Genomic DNA, 26,562 nt, shown 5'->3' with positions numbered 1-26,562 from the left:
ACACTACATCACTCCATCCTCTTCCTAATAATAACAACACTCCATCACTCCATCCTCTTCCTAATAATAACACACACTCCATCACTCCATCCTCTTCCTAATTATAACAACATACTCCATCACTCCATGCTCTTCCTAATAATAACACATACTCCATCACTCCATCCTCTTACTAATAATAACAACACTCCATCACTCCATCCTCTTCCTAATAATAACACACACTCCATCACTCCATCCTCTTCCTAATAATAACACACACTCGATCACTCCATCCTCTTCCTAATAATAACACACACTCCATCACTCCATCCTCTTCCTAATAATAACACACACTCCATCACTCCATCCTCTTCCTAATAATAAAACACACTCCATCACTCCATCCTCTTCCTAATAATAACACACACTCCATCACTCCATTCTCTTCCTAATAATAACACACACTCCATCACTCCATCCTCTTCCTAATAATAAAACACACTCCATCACTCCATCCTCTTCCCAATAATAACACACACTCCATCACTCCATCCTCTTCCTAATGATAACACACACTCCATCACTCCATCCTCTTCCTAATAATAACACTCACTCCATCACTCCATCCTCTTCCTAATAATAACACTCACTCCATCACTCCATCCTCTTCCTAATAATAACACACTCCATCACTCCATCCTCTTCCTAATAATAACACACTCCATCACTCCATCCTCTTCCTAATAATAACACACACTCCATCACTCCATCCTCTTCCTAATAATAACACACACTCCATCACTCCATCCTCTTCCTAATAATAACACTCACTCCATCACTCCATCCTCTTCCTAATAATAACACACTCCATCACTCCATCCTCTTCCGAATAATAACACACACTCCATCACTCCATCCTCTTCCTAATAATAACACACACTCCATCACTCCATCCTCTTCCTAATAATAACACACACTCCATCACTCCATCCTCTTCCTAATAATAACACTCACTCCATCACTCCATCCTCTTCCTAATAATAACACTCACTCCATCACTCCATCCTCTTCCTAATAATAACACACTCCATCACTCGATCCTCTTCCTAATAATAACACACACTCCATCACTCCATCCTCTTCCTAATAATAACACTCACTCTATCACTCCATCCTCTTCCTAATGATAACACACTCCATCACTCCATCCTCTTCCTAATAATAACACTCACTCCATCACTCGATCCTCTTCCTAATAATAACACACACTCCATCACTCCATCCTCTTCCTAATAATAACACACTCCATCACTCCATCCTCTTCCTAATAATAACACTCACTCCATCACTCCATCCTCTTCCTAATAATAACACACACTCCATCACTCCATCCTCTTCCTAATAATAACACACTCCATCACTCCATCCTCTTCCTAATAATAACACACACTCCATCACTCCATCCTCTTCCTAATAATAACACACTCCATCACTCCATCCTCTTCCTAATAATAACACACACTCCATCACTCCATCCTCTTCCTAATAATAACACACACTCCATCACTCCATCCTCTTCCTAATAATAACACAAACTCCATCACTCCATCCTCTTCCTAATAATAACAACACACTCCATCACTCCATCCTCATCCTAGTAATAACACACTCCATCACTCCATCCTCTTCCTAATAATAACACACACTCCATCACTCCATCCTCATCCTAATAATAACACACACTCGATCACTCCATCCTCTTCCTAATAATAACACTCACTCCATCACTCCATCCTCTTCCTAATAATAACACACACTCCATCACTCCATCCTCTTCCTAATAATAACACACACTCCATCACTCCATCCTCTTCCTAATAATAACACACACTCCATCACTCCATCCTCTTCCTAATAATAATAACACACTCCATCACTCCATCCTCTTCCTAATAATAACAACACACTCCATCACTCCATCCTCTTCCTAATAATAACAACACACTCCATCACTCCATCCTCTTCCTAATAATAACACACACTCCATCACTCCGTCCTCTTCCCAATAATAACAACACACTCCATCACTCCATCCTCTTCCTAATAATAACACACACTCCATCACTCCGTCCTCTTCCCAATAATAACAACACACTCCATCACTCCATCCTCTTCCTAATAATAACACTCACTCCATCACTCCATCCTCTTCCCAATAATAACAACACACTCCATCACTCCATCCTCTTCCTAATAATAACACACACTCCATCACTCCATCCTCTTCCTAATAATAACAACACACTCCATCACTCCATCCTCTTCCTAATAATAACACTCACTCCATCACTCCATCCTCTTCCCAATAATAACAACACACTCCATCACTCTGTCCTCTTCCCAATAATAACAACACACTCCATCACTCCATCCTCTTCCTAATAATAACACACTCCATCACTCCATCCTCTTCCTAATAATAACACACTCCATCACTCCATCCTCTTCCTAATAATAATAACACACTCCATCACTCCATCCTCTTCCTAATAATAACACACACTCCATCACTCCATCCTCTTCCTAATAATAACACTCACTCTATCACTCCATCCTCTTCCTAATGATAACACACTCCATCACTCCATCCTCTTCCTAATAATAACACACACTCCATCACTCCATCCTCTTCCTAATAATAACAACATACTCCATCACTCCATGCTCTTCCTAATAATAACACACACTCCATCACTCCATCCTCTTACTAATAATAACACACTCCATCACTCCATGCTCTTCCTAATAATAACACACACTCCATCACTCCATCCTCTTACTAATAATAACACACTCCATCACTCCATCCTCTTCCGAATAATAACACTCACTCCATCACTCCATCCTCTTCCTAATAATAACACTCACTCCATCACTCCATCCTCTTACTAATAATAACACACACTCGATCACTCCATCCTCTTACTAATAATAACACACACTCCATCACTCCATCCTCTTCCTAATAATAACAACACACTCCATCACTCCATCCTCTTCCTAATAATAACACACACTCCATCACTCCATCCTCTTCCTAATAATAACACTCACTCCATCACTCCATCCTCTTACTAATAATAACACACACTCGATCACTCCATCCTCTTACTAATAATAACACACACTCCATCACTCCATCCTCTTCCTAATAATAACACACACTCCATCACTCCATCCTCTTCCTAATAATAACACACACTCCATCACTCCATCCTCTTCCTAATAATAACACACACTCCATCACTCCATCCTCTTCCTAATAATAACACTCACTCCATCACTCCATCCTCTTCCTAATAATAACACTCACTCCATCACTCCATCCTCTTACTAATAATAACACACACTCGATCACTCCATCCTCTTACTAATAATAACACACACTCCATCACTCCATCCTCTTCCTAATAATAACACACACTCCATCACTCCATCCTCTTCCTAATAATAACACACACTCCATCACTCCATCCTCTTCCTAATAATAACACACACTCCATCACTCCATCCTCTTCCTAATAATAACACTCACTCCATCACTCCATCCTCTTCCCAATAATAACACACACTCCATCACTCCATCCTCTTCCTAATAATAACACTCACTCCATCACTCGATCCTCTTCCTAATAATAACAACACACTCCATCACTCCATCCTCTTCCTAATAATAACACTCACTCCATCACTCCATCCTCTTCCTAATAATAACACACACTCCATCACTCCATCCTCTTCCTAATAATAACACTCACTCCATCACTCCATTCTCTTCCTAATAATAACACACACTCCATCACTCCATCCTCTTCCTAATAATAACACACACTCCATCACTCCATCCTCTTCCTAACAATAACACTCACTCCATCACTCCATCCTCTTCCTAATAATAACACTCACTCCATCACTCCATCCTCTTCCTAATAATAACACACACTCCATCACTCCATCCTCTTCCTAATAATAACACACTCCATCACTCCATCCTCTTCCTAATAATAACACTCACTCCATCACCCCATCCTCTTCCTAATAATAACACACACTCCATCACTCCATTCTCTTCCTAATAATAACAACACACTCCATCACTCCATGCTCTTCCTAATAATAACACACACTCCATCACTCCATCCTCTTCCTAATAATAACACTCACTCCATCACTCCATCCTCTTCCTAATAATAACACACACTCCATCACTCCATCCTCTTCCTAATAATAACAACACACTCCATCACTCCATCCTCTTCCTAATAATAATAACACACACTCCATCACTCCATCCTCTTCCTAATAATAACACTCACTCCATCACTCCATCCTCTTCCTAATAATAACACACACTCCATCACTGCATCCTCTTCCTAATAATAACACACACTCCATCACTCCATCCTCTTCCTAATAATAACACTCACTCCATCACTCCATCCTCTTCCTAATAATGACACACACTCCATCACTCCATCCTCTTCCTAATAATAACACTCACTCCATCACTCGATCCTCTTCCTAATAATAACAACACACTCCATCACTCCATCCTCTTCCTAATAATAACACTCACTCCATCACTCCATCCTCTTCCTAATAATAACACACACTCCATCACTCCATCCTCTTCCTAATAATAACACTCACTCCATCACTCCATCCTCTTCCTAATAATAACACACACTCCATCACTCCATCCTCTTCCTAATAATAACACACACTCCATCACTCCATCCTCTTCCTAATAATAACACTCACTCCATCACTCCATCCTCTTCCTAAAAATAACACTCACTCCATCACTCCATCCTCTTCCTAATAATAACACACACTCCATCACTCCATCCTCTTCCTAACAATAACACAAACTCCATCACTCCATCCTCTTCCTAATAATAACACACACTCCATCACTCCATCCTCTTCCTAATAATAACAACACACTCCATCACTCCATCCTCTTCCTAATAATAACAACACACTCCATCACTCCATCCTCTTCCTAATAATAATAACACAATCCATCACTCCATCCTCTTCCTAATAACAACACACTCCATCACTCCATCCTCTTCCTAATAATAACACACACTCCATCACTCCATCCTCTTCCTAATAATAATAACACAATCCATCACTCCATCCTCTTCCTAATAATAACACACTCCATCACTCCATCCTCTTCCTAATAATAATAACACACTCCATCACTCCATCCTCTTCCTAATAATAATAACACAATCCATCACTCCATCCTCTTCCTAATAATAACACACTCCATCACTCCATCCTCTTCCTAATAATAACACACACTCCATCACTCCATGCTCTTCCTAATAATAATAACACACTCCATCACTCCATCCTCTTCCTAATAATAATAACACACTCCATCACTCCATCCTCTTCCTAATAATAACAACACACTCCATCACTCCATCCTCTTCCTAATAATAACACACACTCCATCACTCCATCCTCTTCCTAATAAAAACACACTCCATCACTCCATCCTCTTCCTAATAATAATAACACACTCCATCACTCCATCCTCTTCCTAATAATAACACACTCCATCACTCCATGCTCTTCCTAATAATAATAACACACTCCATCACTCCATCCTCTTCCTAATAATAACACACTCCATCACTCCATCCTCTTCCTAATAATAATAACACACTCCATCACTCCATCCTCTTCCTAATAATAACACACACTCCATCACTCCATCCTCTTCCTAATAATAATAACACACTCCATCACTCCATCCTCTTCCTAATAATAACACACACTCCATCACTCCATCCTCTTCCTAATAATAACACACACTCCATCACTCCATCCTCTTACTAATAATAACAACACTCCATCACTCCATCCTCTTCCTAATAATAACACACACTCCATCACTCCATCCTCTTCCTAATAATAACACACACTCGATCACTCCATCCTCTTCCTAATAATAACACACACTCCATCACTCCATCCTCTTCCTAATAACAACACACACTCCATCACTCCATCCTCTTCCTAATAATAATAACACACTCCATCACTCCATCCTCTTCCTAATAATAACACACACTCCATCACTCCATCCTCTTCCTAATAATAACACACACTCCATCACTCCATCCTCTTCCTAATAATAACACACTCCATCACTCCATCCTCTTCCTAATAATAATAACACACTCCATCACTCCATGCTCTTCCCAATAATAATAACACACTCCATCACTCCATCCTCTTCCTAATAATAACACACTCCATCACTCCATCCTCTTCCTAATAATAACAACACACTCCATCACTCCATCCTCTTCCTAATAATAACAACACACTACATCACTCCATCCTCTTCCTAATAATAACACACACTCCATCACTCCATCCTCTTCCTAATAATAACAACACACTCCATCACTCCATCCTCTTCCTAATAATAACAACACTCCATCACTCCATCCTCTTCCTAATAATAACACACACTCCATCACTCCATCCTCTTCCTAATAATAACAACACACTCCATCACTCCATCCTCTTCCTAATAATAACAACACTCCATCACTCCATCCTCTTCCTAATAATAACGCACACTCCATCACTCCATGCTCTTCCTAATAATAACGCACACTCCATCACTCCATCCTCTTCCTAATAATAACACACTCCATCACTCCATCCTCTTCCTAATAATAACACACACTCCATCACTCCATCCTCTTCCTAATAATAACAACACTCCATCACTCCATCCTCTTCCTAATAATAACGCACACTCCATCACTCCATGCTCTTCCTAATAATAACGCACACTCCATCACTCCATCCTCTTCCTAATAATAACACACTCCATCACTCCATCCTCTTCCTAATAATAACACACACTCCATCACTCCATCCTCTTACTAATAATAACACACTCCATCACTCCATCCTCTTCCTAATAATAACACACACTCCATCACTCCATGCTCTTCCTAATAATAACGCACACTCCATCATTCCATGCTCTTCCTAATAATAACGCACACTCCATCACTCCATCCTCTTCCTAATAATAACACACTCCATCACTCCATCCTCTTCCTAATAATAACACACACTCCATCACTCCATCCTCTTCCTAATAATAACACACACTCCATCACTCCATCCTCTTCCTAATAATAACACACTCCATCACTCCATCCTCTTCCTAATAATAACACACACTCCATCACTCCATCCTCTTCCTAATAATAACACACACTCCATCACTCCATCCTCTTCCTAATAATAACACACACTCCATCACTCCATCCTCTTCCTAATAATAACACACACTCCATCACTCCATCCTCTTACTAATAATAACACACTCCATCACTCCATCCTCTTCCTAATAATAACACTCACTCCATCACTCCATCCTCTTCCTAATAATAACACACACTCGATCACTCCATCCTCTTCCTAATAATAACACACACTCCATCACTCCATCCTCTTCCTAATAATAACACACACTCCATCACTCCATGCTCTTCCTAATAATAACACACACTCCATCACTCCATGCTCTTCCTAATAATAACACACACTCCATCACTCCATCCTCTTCCTAATAATAACACACACTCCATCACTCCATCCTCTTCCTAATAATAACACACACTCCATCACTCCATCCTCTTCCTAATAATAACACACACTCCATCACTCCATCCTCTTCCTAATAATAACACACACTCCATCACTCCATCCTCTTCCCAATAATAACACACACTCCATCACTCCATCCTCTTCCTAATAATAACACTCACTCCATCACTCCATCCTCTTCCTAATAATAACAACACACTCCATCACTCCATCCTCTTCCTAATAATAACACTCACTCCATCACTCGATCCTCTTCCTAATAATAACAACACACTCCATCACTCCATCCTCTTCCTAATAATAACACTCACTCCATCACTCCATCCTCTTCCTAATAATAACACACACTCCATCACTCCATCCTCTTCCTAATAATAACACTCACTCCATCACTCCATCCTCTTCCTAATAATAACACACACTCCATCACTCCATCCTCTTCCTAATAATAACACTCACTCCATCACTCCATCCTCTTCCTAATAATAACACTCACTCCATCACTCCATCCTCTTCCTAATAATAACACACACTCCATCACTCCATCCTCTTCCTAATAATAACACTCACTCCATCACTCCATCCTCTTCCTAATAATAACACTCACTCCATCACTCCATCCTCTTCCTAATAATAACACTCACTCCATCACTCCATCCTCTTCCTAATAATAACAACACACTCCATCACTCCATGCTCTTCCTAATAATAACACACACTCCATCACTCCATCCTCTTCCTAATAATAACACACTCCATCACTCCATCCTCTTCCTAATAATAACACTCACTCCATCACTCCATCCTCTTCCTAATAATAACAACACACTCCATCACTCCATGCTCTTCCTAATAATAACACACACTCCATCACTCCATCCTCTTCCTAATAATAACACACTCCATCACTCCATCCTCTTCCTAATAATAACACACACTCCATCACTCCATCCTCTTCCTAATAATAACACTCACTCCATCACTCCATCCTCTTCCTAATAATAACACACTCCATCACTCCATGCTCTTCCTAATAATAACACACTCCATCACTCCATCCTCTTCCTAATAATAACAACACACTCCGTCACTCCAACCTCTTCCTAATAATAACACACACTCCATCACTCCATCCTCTTCCTAATAATAACACTCACTCCATCACTCCATCCTCTTCCTAATAATAACAACACACTCCATCACTCCATGCTCTTCCTAATAATAACACACACTCCATCACTCCATCCTCTTCCTAATAATAACACACACTCCATCACTCCATCCTCTTCCTAATAATAACACTCACTCCATCACTCCATCCTCTTCCTAATAATAACACACACTCCATCACTCCATCCTCTTCCTAATAATAACAACACACTCCATCACTCCATGCTCTTCCTAATAATAACACACACTCCATCACTCCATCCTCTTCCTAATAATAACACTCACTCCATCACTCCATCCTCTTCCCAATAATAACACACACTACATCACTCCATCCTCTTCCTAATAATAATAACACACTCCATCACTCCATCCTCTTCCTAATAATAACACACACTCCATCACTCCATCCTCTTCCTAATAATAACACACTCCATCACTCCATCCTCTTCCTAATAATAACACACACTCCATCACTCCATCCTCTTCCTAATAATAACACTCACTCCATCACTCCATCCTCTTCCTAATAATAACACACTCCATCACTCCATGCTCTTCCTAATAATAACACACTCCATCACTCCATCCTCTTCCTAATAATAACAACACACTCCATCACTCCAACCTCTTCCTAATAATAACACACACTCCATCACTCCATCCTCTTCCTAATAATAACACACACTCCATCACTCCATCCTCTTCCTAATAATAACACACACTCGATCACTCCATCCTCTTCCTAATAATAACACACACTCCATCACTCCATCCTCTTCCTAATAATAACACACACTCCATCACTCCATCCTCTTCCTAATAATAATAACACACTCCATCACTCCATCCTCTTCCTAATAATAACACACACTCCATCACTCCATCCTCTTCCTAATAATAACACACACTCCATCACTCCATCCTCTTCCTAATAATAACACACTCCATCACTCCATCCTCTTCCTAATAATAATAACACACTCCATCACTCCATGCTCTTCCCAATAATAATAACACACTCCATCACTCCATCCTCTTCCTAATAATAACACACTCCATCACTCCATCCTCTTCCTAATAATAACAACACACTCCATCACTCCATCCTCTTCCTAATAATAACAACACACTACATCACTCCATCCTCTTCCTAATAATAACACACACTCCATCACTCCATCCTCTTCCTAATAATAACAACACACTCCATCACTCCATCCTCTTCCTAATAATAACAACACTCCATCACTCCATCCTCTTCCTAATAATAACACACACTCCATCACTCCATCCTCTTCCTAATAATAACACACACTCCATCACTCCATGCTCTTCCTAATAATAACGCACACTCCATCACTCCATGCTCTTCCTAATAATAACGCACACTCCATCACTCCATCCTCTTCCTAATAATAACACACTCCATCACTCCATCCTCTTCCTAATAATAACACACACTCCATCACTCCATCCTCTTCCTAATAATAACAACACTCCATCACTCCATCCTCTTCCTAATAATAACGCACACTCCATCACTCCATCCTCTTCCTAATAATAACGCACACTCCATCACTCCATCCTCTTCCTAATAATAACACACACTCCATCACTCCATCCTCTTCCTAATAATAACACACACTCCATCACTCCATCCTCTTCCTAATAATAACACACACTCCATCACTCCATCCTCTTCCTAATAATAACAACACTCCATCACTCCATCCTCTTCCTAATAATAACGCACACTCCATCACTCCATCCTCTTCCTAATAATAACGCACACTCCATCACTCCATCCTCTTCCTAATAATAACACACACTCCATCACTCCATCCTCTTCCTAATAATAACAACACTCCATCACTCCATCCTCTTCCTAATAATAACGCACACTCCATCACTCCATGCTCTTCCTAATAATAACGCACACTCCATCACTCCATCCTCTTCCTAATAATAACACACTCCATCACTCCATCCTCTTCCTAATAATAACACACACTCCATCACTCCATCCTCTTACTAATAATAACACACTCCATCACTCCATCCTCTTCCTAATAATAACGCACACTCCATCACTCCATGCTCTTCCTAATAATAACGCACACTCCATCACTCCATCCTCTTCCTAATAATAACACACTCCATCACTCCATCCTCTTCCTAATAATAACACACACTCCATCACTCCATCCTCTTCCTAATAATAACACACACTCCATCACTCCATCCTCTTCCTAATAATAACAACACACTCCATCACTCCATCCTCTTCCTAATAATAACACACACTCCATCACTCCATGCTCTTCCTAATAATAATAACACACTCCATCACTCCATCCTCTTCCTAATAATAACACACACTCCATCACTCCATCCTCTTACTAATAATAACACACTCCATCACTCCATCCTCTTCCTAATAATAACACTCACTCCATCACTCCATCCTCTTCCTAATAATAACACACACTCGATCACTCCATCCTCTTCCTAATAATAACACACACTCCATCACTCCATCCTCTTCCTAATAATAACACACACTCCATCACTCCATCCTCTTCCCAATAATAACACACACTCCATCACTCCATCCTCTTCCTAATAATAACACTCACTCCATCACTCCATCCTCTTCCTAATAATAACAACACACTCCATCACTCCATCCTCTTCCTAATAATAACACTCACTCCATCACTCGATCCTCTTCCTAATAATAACAACACACTCCATCACTCCATCCTCTTCCTAATAATAACACTCACTCCATCACTCCATCCTCTTCCTAATAATAACACACACTCCATCACTCCATCCTCTTCCTAATAATAACACTCACTCCATCACTCCATCCTCTTCCTAATAATAACACACACTCCATCACTCCGTCCTCTTCCGAATAATAACACTCACTCCATCACTCCATCCTCTTCCTAATAATAACACTCACTCCATCACTCCATTCTCTTCCTAATAATAACACACACTCCATCACTCCATCCTCTTCCCAATAATAACACACACTCCATCACTCCATCCTCTTCCTAATAATAACACTCACTCCATCACTCCATCCTCTTCCTAATAATAACAACACACTCCATCACTCCATCCTCTTCCTAATAATAACACTCACTCCATCACTCCATTCTCTTCCTAATAATAACACACACTCCATCACTCCGTCCTCTTCCTAATAATAACACTCACTCCATCACTCCATCCTCTTCCTAATAATAACACTCACTCCATCACTCCATTCTCTTCCTAATAATAACACACACTCCATCACTCCATCCTCTTCCTAATAATAACACTCACTCCATCACTCCATTCTCTTCCTAATAATAACACTCACTCCATCACTCCATCCTCTTCCTAATAATAACAACACACTCCATCACTCCATGCTCTTCCTAATAATAACACACACTCCATCACTCCATCCTCTTCCTAATAATAACACACTCCATCACTCCATCCTCTTCCTAATAATAACACTCACTCCATCACTCCATCCTCTTCCTAATAATAACAACACACTCCATCACTCCATGCTCTTCCTAATAATAACACACACTCCATCACTCCATCCTCTTCCTAATAATAACACACTCCATCACTCCATCCTCTTCCTAATAATAACACACACTCCATCACTCCATCCTCTTCCTAATAATAACACTCACTCCATCACTCCATCCTCTTCCTAATAATAACACACTCCATCACTCCATGCTCTTCCTAATAATAACACACTCCATCACTCCATCCTCTTCCTAATAATAACAACACACTCCATCACTCCAACCTCTTCCTAATAATAACACACACTCCATCACTCCATCCTCTTCCTAATAATAACACTCACTCCATCACTCCATCCTCTTCCTAATAATAACAACACACTCCATCACTCCATGCTCTTCCTAATAATAACACACACTCCATCACTCCATCCTCTTCCTAATAATAACACACACTCCATCACTCCATCCTCTTCCTAATAATAACACTCACTCCATCACTCCATCCTCTTCCTAATAATAACACACACTCCATCACTCCATCCTCTTCCTAATAATAACAACACACTCCATCACTCCATGCTCTTCCTAATAATAACACACACTCCATCACTCCATCCTCTTCCTAATAATAACACTCACTCCATCACTCCATCCTCTTCCCAATAATAACACACACTCCATCACTCCATCCTCTTCCTAATAATAACACTCACTCCATCACTCGGTCCTCTTCCTAATAATAACAACACACTCCATCACTCCATCCTCTTCCTAATAATAACACTCACAACATCACTCCATCCTCTTCCTAATAATAACACACACTCCATCACTCCATCCTCTTCCTGATAATAACACTCACTCCATCACTCCATCCTCTTCCTAATAATAACACACACTCCATCACTCCATCCTCTTCCTAATAATAACACACACTCCATCACTCCATCCTCTTCCTAATAATAACACTCACTCCGTCACTCCATCCTCATCCTAGTAATAACACACTCCATCACTCCATCCTCTTCCTAATAATAACACTCACTCCATCACTCCATCCTCTTCCTAATAATAACACACACTCCATCACTCCATCCTCTTCCTAATAATAACACACTCCATCACTCCATCCTCTTCCTAATAATAATAACACACTCCATCACTCCATCCTCTTCCTAATAATAACACACTCCATCACTCCATCCTCTTCCTAATAATAACACACTCCATCACTCCATCCTCTTCCTAATAATAACACACACTCCATCACTCCATCCTCTTCCTAATAATAACACACTCCATCACTCCATCCTCTTCCTAATAATAACACACTCCATCACTCCATGCTCTTCCTAATAATAATAACACACTCCATCACTCCATCCTCTTCCTAATAATAACACACTCCATCACTCCATGCTCTTCCTAATAATAATAACACACTCCATCACTCCATCCTCTTCCTAATAATAACACACTCCATCACTCCATCCTCTTCCTAATAATAACAACACACTCCGTCACTCCAACCTCTTCCTAATAATAACACACACTCCATCACTCCATCCTCTTCCTAATAATAACACTCACTCCATCACTCCATCCTCTTCCTAATAATAACAACACACTCCATCACTCCATGCTCTTCCTAATAATAACACACACTCCATCACTCCATCCTCTTCCTAATAATAACACACACTCCATCACTCCATCCTCTTCCTAATAATAACACTCACTCCATCACTCCATCCTCTTCCTAATAATAACACACACTCCATCACTCCATCCTCTTCCTAATAATAACAACACACTCCATCACTCCATGCTCTTCCTAATAATAACACACACTCCATCACTCCATCCTCTTCCTAATAATAACACTCACTCCATCACTCCATCCTCTTCCCAATAATAACACACACTACATCACTCCATCCTCTTCCTAATAATAATAACACACTCCATCACTCCATCCTCTTCCTAATAATAACACACACTCCATCACTCCATCCTCTTCCTAATAATAACACACTCCATCACTCCATCCTCTTCCTAATAATAACACACACTCCATCACTCCATCCTCTTCCTAATAATAACACTCACTCCATCACTCCATCCTCTTCCTAATAATAACACACTCCATCACTCCATGCTCTTCCTAATAATAACACACTCCATCACTCCATCCTCTTCCTAATAATAACAACACACTCCATCACTCCAACCTCTTCCTAATAATAACACACACTCCATCACTCCATCCTCTTCCTAATAATAACACACACTCCATCACTCCATCCTCTTCCTAATAATAACACACACTCGATCACTCCATCCTCTTCCTAATAATAACACACACTCCATCACTCCATCCTCTTCCTAATAATAACACACACTCCATCACTCCATCCTCTTCCTAATAATAATAACACACTCCATCACTCCATCCTCTTCCTAATAATAACACACACTCCATCACTCCATCCTCTTCCTAATAATAACACACACTCCATCACTCCATCCTCTTCCTAATAATAACACACTCCATCACTCCATCCTCTTCCTAATAATAATAACACACTCCATCACTCCATGCTCTTCCCAATAATAATAACACACTCCATCACTCCATCCTCTTCCTAATAATAACACACTCCATCACTCCATCCTCTTCCTAATAATAACAACACACTCCATCACTCCATCCTCTTCCTAATAATAACAACACACTACATCACTCCATCCTCTTCCTAATAATAACACACACTCCATCACTCCATCCTCTTCCTAATAATAACAACACACTCCATCACTCCATCCTCTTCCTAATAATAACAACACTCCATCACTCCATCCTCTTCCTAATAATAACACACACTCCATCACTCCATCCTCTTCCTAATAATAACACACACTCCATCACTCCATGCTCTTCCTAATAATAACGCACACTCCATCACTCCATGCTCTTCCTAATAATAACGCACACTCCATCACTCCATCCTCTTCCTAATAATAACACACTCCATCACTCCATCCTCTTCCTAATAATAACACACACTCCATCACTCCATCCTCTTCCTAATAATAACAACACTCCATCACTCCATCCTCTTCCTAATAATAACGCACACTCCATCACTCCATCCTCTTCCTAATAATAACGCACACTCCATCACTCCATCCTCTTCCTAATAATAACACACACTCCATCACTCCATCCTCTTCCTAATAATAACACACACTCCATCACTCCATCCTCTTCCTAATAATAACACACACTCCATCACTCCATCCTCTTCCTAATAATAACAACACTCCATCACTCCATCCTCTTCCTAATAATAACGCACACTCCATCACTCCATCCTCTTCCTAATAATAACGCACACTCCATCACTCCATCCTCTTCCTAATAATAACACACACTCCATCACTCCATCCTCTTCCTAATAATAACAACACTCCATCACTCCATCCTCTTCCTAATAATAACGCACACTCCATCACTCCATGCTCTTCCTAATAATAACGCACACTCCATCACTCCATCCTCTTCCTAATAATAACACACTCCATCACTCCATCCTCTTCCTAATAATAACACACACTCCATCACTCCATCCTCTTACTAATAATAACACACTCCATCACTCCATCCTCTTCCTAATAATAACGCACACTCCATCACTCCATGCTCTTCCTAATAATAACGCACACTCCATCACTCCATCCTCTTCCTAATAATAACACACTCCATCACTCCATCCTCTTCCTAATAATAACACACACTCCATCACTCCATCCTCTTCCTAATAATAACACACACTCCATCACTCCATCCTCTTCCTAATAATAACAACACACTCCATCACTCCATCCTCTTCCTAATAATAACACACACTCCATCACTCCATGCTCTTCCTAATAATAATAACACACTCCATCACTCCATCCTCTTCCTAATAATAACACACACTCCATCACTCCATCCTCTTACTAATAATAACACACTCCATCACTCCATCCTCTTCCTAATAATAACACTCACTCCATCACTCCATCCTCTTCCTAATAATAACACACACTCGATCACTCCATCCTCTTCCTAATAATAACACACACTCCATCACTCCATCCTCTTCCTAATAATAACACACACTCCATCACTCCATCCTCTTCCCAATAATAACACACACTCCATCACTCCATCCTCTTCCTAATAATAACACTCACTCCATCACTCCATCCTCTTCCTAATAATAACAACACACTCCATCACTCCATCCTCTTCCTAATAATAACACTCACTCCATCACTCGATCCTCTTCCTAATAATAACAACACACTCCATCACTCCATCCTCTTCCTAATAATAACACTCACTCCATCACTCCATCCTCTTCCTAATAATAACACACACTCCATCACTCCATCCTCTTCCTAATAATAACACTCACTCCATCACTCCATCCTCTTCCTAATAATAACACACACTCCATCACTCCGTCCTCTTCCGAATAATAACACTCACTCCATCACTCCATCCTCTTCCTAATAATAACACTCACTCCATCACTCCATTCTCTTCCTAATAATAACACACACTCCATCACTCCATCCTCTTCCCAATAATAACACACACTCCATCACTCCATCCTCTTCCTAATAATAACACTCACTCCATCACTCCATCCTCTTCCTAATAATAACAACACACTCCATCACTCCATCCTCTTCCTAATAATAACACTCACTCCATCACTCCATTCTCTTCCTAATAATAACACACACTCCATCACTCCGTCCTCTTCCTAATAATAACACTCACTCCATCACTCCATCCTCTTCCTAATAATAACACTCACTCCATCACTCCATTCTCTTCCTAATAATAACACACACTCCATCACTCCATCCTCTTCCTAATAATAACACTCACTCCATCACTCCATTCTCTTCCTAATAATAACACTCACTCCATCACTCCATCCTCTTCCTAATAATAACAACACACTCCATCACTCCATGCTCTTCCTAATAATAACACACACTCCATCACTCCATCCTCTTCCTAATAATAACACACTCCATCACTCCATCCTCTTCCTAATAATAACACTCACTCCATCACTCCATCCTCTTCCTAATAATAACAACACACTCCATCACTCCATGCTCTTCCTAATAATAACACACACTCCATCACTCCATCCTCTTCCTAATAATAACACACTCCATCACTCCATCCTCTTCCTAATAATAACACACACTCCATCACTCCATCCTCTTCCTAATAATAACACTCACTCCATCACTCCATCCTCTTCCTAATAATAACACACTCCATCACTCCATGCTCTTCCTAATAATAACACACTCCATCACTCCATCCTCTTCCTAATAATAACAACACACTCCATCACTCCAACCTCTTCCTAATAATAACACACACTCCATCACTCCATCCTCTTCCTAATAATAACACTCACTCCATCACTCCATCCTCTTCCTAATAATAACAACACACTCCATCACTCCATGCTCTTCCTAATAATAACACACACTCCATCACTCCATCCTCTTCCTAATAATAACACACACTCCATCACTCCATCCTCTTCCTAATAATAACACTCACTCCATCACTCCATCCTCTTCCTAATAATAACACACACTCCATCACTCCATCCTCTTCCTAATAATAACAACACACTCCATCACTCCATGCTCTTCCTAATAATAACACACACTCCATCACTCCATCCTCTTCCTAATAATAACACTCACTCCATCACTCCATCCTCTTCCCAATAATAACACACACTCCATCACTCCATCCTCTTCCTAATAATAACACTCACTCCATCACTCGGTCCTCTTCCTAATAATAACAACACACTCCATCACTCCATCCTCTTCCTAATAATAACACTCACAACATCACTCCATCCTCTTCCTAATAATAACACACACTCCATCACTCCATCCTCTTCCTGATAATAACACTCACTCCATCACTCCATCCTCTTCCTAATAATAACACACACTCCATCACTCCATCCTCTTCCTAATAATAACACACACTCCATCACTCCATCCTCTTCCTAATAATAACACTCACTCCGTCACTCCATCCTCATCCTAGTAATAACACACTCCATCACTCCATCCTCTTCCTAATAATAACACTCACTCCATCACTCCATCCTCTTCCTAATAATAACACACACTCCATCACTCCATCCTCTTCCTAATAATAACACACTCCATCACTCCATCCTCTTCCTAATAATAATAACACACTCCATCACTCCATCCTCTTCCTAATAATAACACACTCCATCACTCCATCCTCTTCCTAATAATAACACACTCCATCACTCCATCCTCTTCCTAATAATAACACACACTCCATCACTCCATCCTCTTCCTAATAATAACACACTCCATCACTCCATCCTCTTCCTAATAATAACACACTCCATCACTCCATGCTCTTCCTAATAATAATAACACACTCCATCACTCCATCCTCTTCCTAATAATAACACACTCCATCACTCCATGCTCTTCCTAATAATAATAACACACTCCATCACTCCATCCTCTTCCTAATAATAACACACTCCATCACTCCATCCTCTTCCTAATAATAACAACACACTCCATCACTCCATCCTCTTCCTAAATAATAATAACACACTCCATCACTCCATCCTCTTCCTCATAATAACACACTCCATCACTCCATCCTCTTCCTAATAATAATAACACACTCCATCACTCCATCCTCTTCCTAATAATAACACACACTCCATCACTCCATCCTCTTCCTAATAATAACAACACACTCCATCACTCCATCCTCTTCCTAATAATAACAACACACTCCATCACTCCATCCTCTTCCTAATAATAACACACTCCATCACTCCATGCTCTTCCTAATAATAATAACACACTCCATCACTCCATCCTCTTCCTAATAATAATAACACACTCCATCACTCCATCCTCTTCCTAATAATAACAACACACTCCATCACTCCATCCTCTTCCTAATAATAATAACACACTCCATCACTCCATCCTCTTCCTAATAATAATAACACACTCCATCACTCCATCCTCTTCCTAATAATAACAACACACTCCATCAGTCCATGCTCTTCCTAATAATAATAACACACTACATCACTCCATTTTCTTCCTAATAATAACACACTCCATCACTCCATCCTCTTCCTAATAATAATAACACACTCCATCACTCCATCCTCTTCCTAATAATAACACACACTCCATCACTCCATCCTCTTCCTAATAATAATAACACACTCCATCACTCCATCCTCTTCCTAATAATAACACACTCCATCACTCCATCCTCTTCCTAATAATAATAACACACTCCATCACTCCATCCTCTTCCTAATAATAACAACACACTCCATCACTCCATCCTCTTCCTAATAATAATAACACACTCCATCACTCCATCCTCTTCCTAATAATAATAACACACTCCATCACTCCATCCTCTTCCTAATAATAACAACACACTCCATCAGTCCATGCTCTTCCTAATAATAATAACACACTACATCACTCCATTTTCTTCCTAATAATAACACACTCCATCACTCCATCCTCTTCCTAATAATAATAACACACTCCATCACTCCATCCTCTTCCTAATAATAACACACACTCCATCACTCCATCCTCTTCCTAATAATAATAACACACTCCATCACTCCATCCTCTTCCTAATAATAACACACTCCATCACTCCATGCTCTTCCTAATAATAATAACACACTCCATCACTCCATCCTCTTCCTAATAATAACAACACACTCCATCACTCCATCCTCTTCCTAATAATAATAACACACTCCATCACTCCATCCTCTTCCTAATAATAACACACTCCATCACTCCATGCTCTTCCTAATAATAACACACACTCCATCACTCCATCCTCTTCCTAATAATAACACACTCCATCACTCCATCCTCTTCCTAATAATAATAACACTCCATCACTCCATCCTCTTCCTAATAATAACACACACTCCATCACTCCATCCTCTTCCTAATAATAACAACACACTCCATCACTCCATCCTCTTCCTAATAATAACACACACTCCATCACTCCATCCTCTTCCTAATAATAACACACACTCCATCACTCCATCCTCTTCCTAATAATAACACACACTCCATCACTCCATCCTCTTCCTAATAATAACACTCACTCCATCACTCCATCCTCTTCCTAATAATAACAACACACTCCATCACTCCATCCTCTTCCTAATAATAACAACACACTACATCACTCCATCCTCTTCCTAATAATAACAACACACTCCATCACTCCATCCTCTTCCTAATAATAACACACACTCGATCACTCCATGCTCTTCCTAATAATAACGCACACTCCATCACTCCATGCTCTTCCTAATAATAACGCACACTCCATCACTCCATCCTCTTCCTAATAATAACACTCACACCATCACTCCATCCTCTTCCTAATTATAACAACATACTCCATCACTCCATGCTCTTCCTAATAATAACACACACTCCATCACTCCATCCTCTTCCTAATTATAACAACATACTCCATCACTCCATGCTCTTCCTAATAATAACACACACTCCATCACTCCATCCTCTTCCTAATAATAACAACACACTCCATCACTCCATCCTCTTCCTAATAATAACACACACTCCATCACTCCATCCTCTTCCTAATTATAACAACATACTCCATCACTCCATGCTCTTCCTAATAATAACACACACTCCATCACTCCATCCTCTTACTAATAATAACAACACTCCATCACTCCATCCTCTTCCTAATAATAACACACACTCCATCACTCCATCCTCTTCCTAATAATAACACACACTCGATCACTCCATCCCCTTCCTAATAATAACACACACTCCATCACTCCATCCTCTTCCTAATAATAACACACACTCCATCACTCCATCCTCTTCCTAATAATAAAACACACTCCATCACTCCATCCTCTTCCCAATAATAACACACACTCCATCACTCCATCCTCTTCCTAATGATAACACACACTCCATCACTCCATCCTCTTCCTAATAATAAAACACACTCCATCACTCCATCCTCTTCCCAATAATAACACACACTCCATCACTCCATCCTCTTCCTAATAATAACACACACTCCATCACTCCATCCTCTTCCTAATAATAACACACACTCCATCACTCCATCCTCTTCCTAATAATAACACTCACTCCATCACTCCATCCTCTTCCTAATAATAACACACACTCCATCACTCCATCCTCTTCCTAATAATAACACACACTCCATCACTCCATCCTCTTCCTAATAATAAAACACACTCCATCACTCCATCCTCTTCCCAATAATAACACACACTCCATCACTCCATCCTCTTCCTAATAATAACACACACTCCATCACTCCATCCTCTTCCTAATAATAACAACACACTCCATCACTCCATCCTCTTCCTAATAATAACACTCACTCTATCACTCCATCCTCTTCCTAATAATAACACACTCCATCACTCCATCCTCTTCCTAATAATAACACTCACTCTATCACTCCATCCTCTTCCTAATAATAACACACTCTATCACTCCATCCTCTTCCTAATAATAACACACTCCATCACTCCATCCTCTTCCTAATAATAACACACTCTATCACTCCATCCTCTTCCTAATAATAACACACTCTATCACTCCATCCTCTTCCTAATAATAACACACTCCATCACTCCATCCTCTTCCTAATAATAACACACTCCATCACTCCATGCTCTTCCTAATAATAACACACACTCCATCACTCCATCCTCTTCCTAATAATAACACACACTCCATCACTCCATCCTCTTCCTAATAATAACACACACTCCATCACTCCATCCTCTTCCTAATAATAACACACACTCCATCACTCCATCCTCTTCCTAATAATAACACTCACTCCATCACTCCATCCTCTTCCTAATGATAACACACACTCCATCACTCCATCCTCTTCCTAATAATAACACACTCCATCAATCCATGCTCTTCCTATTAATAACACACACTCCATCACTCCATCCTCTTCCTAATAATAACACTCACTCCATCACTCCATCCTCTTCCTAATGATAACACACACTCCATCACTCCATCCTCTTCCTAATAATAACACACTCCATCACTCCATCCTCTTCCTAATAATAACACTCACTCCATCACTCCATCCTCTTCCTAATGATAACACACTCCATCACTCGATCCTCTTCCTAATAATAACACACACTCCATCACTCCATCCTCTTCCTAATAATAACACACTCCATCACTCCATGCTCTTCCTAATAATAACACACACTCCATCACTCCATCCTCTTCCTAATAATAACACACACTCCATCACTCCATCCTCTTCCTAATAATAACACACACTCCATCACTCCATCCTCTTCCTAATAATAAAACACACTCCATCACTCCATCCTCTTCCTAATAATAACACACACTCCATCACTCCATTCTCTTCCTAATAATAACACACACTCCATCACTCCATGCTCTTCCTAATAATAACACACACTCCATCACTCCATCCTCTTCCCAATAATAACACACACTCCATCACTCCATCCTCTTCCTAATGATAACACACACTCCATCACTCCATCCTCTTCCTAATAATAACACACTCCATCACTCCATCCTCTTCCTAATAATAACACACTCCATCACTCCATCCTCTTCCTAATAATAACACACTCCATCACTCCATCCTCTTCCCAATAATAACACACACTCCATCACTCCATCCTCTTCCCAATAATAACACACACTCCATCACTCCATCCTCTTCCTAATGATAACACACACTCCATCACTCCATCCTCTTCCTAATAATAACACACACTCCATCACTCCATCCTCTTCCTAATGATAACACACACTCCATCACTCCATCCTCTTCCTAATAATAAAACACACTCCATCACTCCATCCTCTTCCCAATAATAACACACACTCCATCACTCCATCCTCTTCCTAATAATAACACACACTCCATCACTCCATCCTCTTCCTAATGATAACACACACTCCATCACTCCATCCTCTTCCTAATAATAAAACACACTCCATCACTCCATCCTCTTCCAATAATAACACACACTCCATCACTCCATCCTCTTCCTAATGATAACACACACTCCATCACTCCATCCTCTTCCTAATAATAACACTCACTCCATCACTCCATCCTCTTCCTAATAATAACACACACTCCATCACTCCATCCTCTTCCTAATAATAACACACACTCCATCACTCCATCCTCTTCCTAATAATAACACACACTCCATCACTCCATCCTCTTCCTAATAATAACACACACTCCATCACTCCATGCTCTTCCTAATAATAACACACACTCCATCACTCCATCCTCTTCCTAATGATAACACACACTCCATCACTCCATCCTCTTCCTAATAATAACACTCACTCCATCACTCCATCCTCTTCCTAATAATAACACACTCCATCACTCCATCCTCTTCCTAATAATAACACTCACTCTATCACCCCATCCTCTTCCTAATAATAACACACTCCATCACTCCATGCTCTTCCTAATAATAACAGACACTCCATCACTCCATCCTCTTCCTAATAATAACACACTCCATCACTCCATCCTCTTCCTAATAATAACACACACTCCATCACTCCATCCTCTTCCTAATAATAACACACACTCCATCACTCCATCCTCTTCCTAATAATAACACACACTCCATCACTCCATCCTCTTCCTAATAATAACACACACTCCATCACTCCATCCTCTTCCTAATAATAACACACACTCCATCACTCCATCCTCTTCCTAATAATAACACACTCCATCACTCCATCCTCTTCCTAATAATAACACACACTCCATCACTCCATCCTCTTCCTAATAATAACACACACTCCATCACTCCATCCTCTTCCTAATAATAACACACACTCCATCACTCCATCCTCTTCCTAATAATAACACACACTCCATCACTCCATCCTCTTCCTAATAATAACACACACTCCATCACTCCATCCTCTTCCTAATGATAACACACACTCCATCACTCCATCCTCTTCCTAATAATAACACACTCCATCAATCCATGCTCTTCCTAATAATAACACACACTCCATCACTCCATCCTCTTCCTAATAATAACACTCACTCCATCACTCCATCCTCTTCCTAATGATAACACACTCCATCACTCGATCCTCTTCCTAATAATAACACACACTCCATCACTCCATCCTCATCCTAATAATAACACACACTGGATCACTCCATCCTCTTCCTAATAATAACACAAACTCCATCACTCCATCCTCTTCCTAATAATAACAACACACTCCATCACTCCATCCTCATCCTAGTAATAACACACTCCATCACTCCATCCTCTTCCTAATAATAACACACACTCCATCACTCCATCCTCATCCTAATAATAACACACACTCCATCACTCCATCCTCTTCCTAATAATAACACTCACTCCATCACTCCATCCTCTTCCTAATAATAACACACTCCATCACTCCATCCTCTTCCTAATAATAACACACACTCCATCACTCAATCCTCTTCCTAATAATAACAACACACTCCATCACTCCATCCTCTTCCTAATAATAACACACACTCCATCACTCCGTCCTCTTCCCAATAATAACAACACACTCCATCACTCCATCCTCTTCCTAATAATAACACACACTCCATCACTCCGTCCTCTTCCCAATAATAACAACACACTCCATCACTCCATCCTCTTCCTAATAATAACACTCACTCCATCACTCCATCCTCTTCCCAATAATAACAACACACTCCATCACTCCATCCTCTTCCTAATAATAACACACACTCCATCACTCCGTCCTCTTCCCAATAATAACAACACACTCCATCACTCCATCCTCTTCCTCATAATAACACACTCCATCACTCCATCCTCTTCCTAATAATAACACACTCCATCACTCCATCCTCTTCCTAATAATAATAACACACTCCATCACTCCATCCTCTTCCTAATAATAACACACTCCATCACTCCATCCTCTTCCTAATAATAACACACACTCCATCACTCCATCCTCTTCCTAATAATAACACACTCCATCACTCCATCCTCTTCCTAATAATAACACACTCCATCACTCCATGCTCTTCCTAATAATAATAACACACTCCATCACTCCATCCTCTTCCTAATAATAACACACTCCATCACTCCATGCTCTTCCTAATAATAATAACACACTCCATCACTCCATCCTCTTCCTAATAATAACACACTCCATCACTCCATCCTCTTCCTAATAATAACAACACACTCCATCACTCCATCCTCTTCCTAATAATAATAACACACTCCATCACTCCATCCTCTTCCGAATAATAACACACTCCATCACTCCATCCTCTTCCTAATAATAATAACACACTCCATCACTCCATCCTCTTCCTAATAATAACACACTCCATCACTCCATCCTCTTCCTAATAATAATAACACACTCCATCACTCCATCCTCTTCCTAATAATAACACACTCCATCACTCCATGCTCTTCCTAATAATAATAACACACTCCATCACTCCATCCTCTTCCTAATAATAACACACACTCCATCACTCCATCCTCTTCCTAATAATAATAACACACTCCATCACTCCATCCTCTTCCTAATAATAACAACACACTCCATCACTCCATCCTCTTCCTAATAATAATAACACACTCCATCACTCCATCCTCTTCCTAATAATAACACACTCCATCACTCCATGCTCTTCCTAATAATAATAACACACTCCATCACTCCATCCTCTTCCTAATAATAATAACACACTCCATCACTCCATCCTCTTCCTAATAATAACACACTCCATCACTCCATCCTCTTCCTAATAATAACAACACACTCCATCACTCCATCCTCTTCCTAATAATAATAACACACTCCATCACTCCATCCTCTTCCT

The sequence above is a fragment of the Heptranchias perlo genome, chromosome 10, assembly GCF_035084215.1.
Source record: "Heptranchias perlo isolate sHepPer1 chromosome 10, sHepPer1.hap1, whole genome shotgun sequence".
Classification (NCBI taxonomy): domain Eukaryota; kingdom Metazoa; phylum Chordata; class Chondrichthyes; order Hexanchiformes; family Hexanchidae; genus Heptranchias; species Heptranchias perlo.
This window is presented reverse-complemented; position numbering follows the sequence as displayed.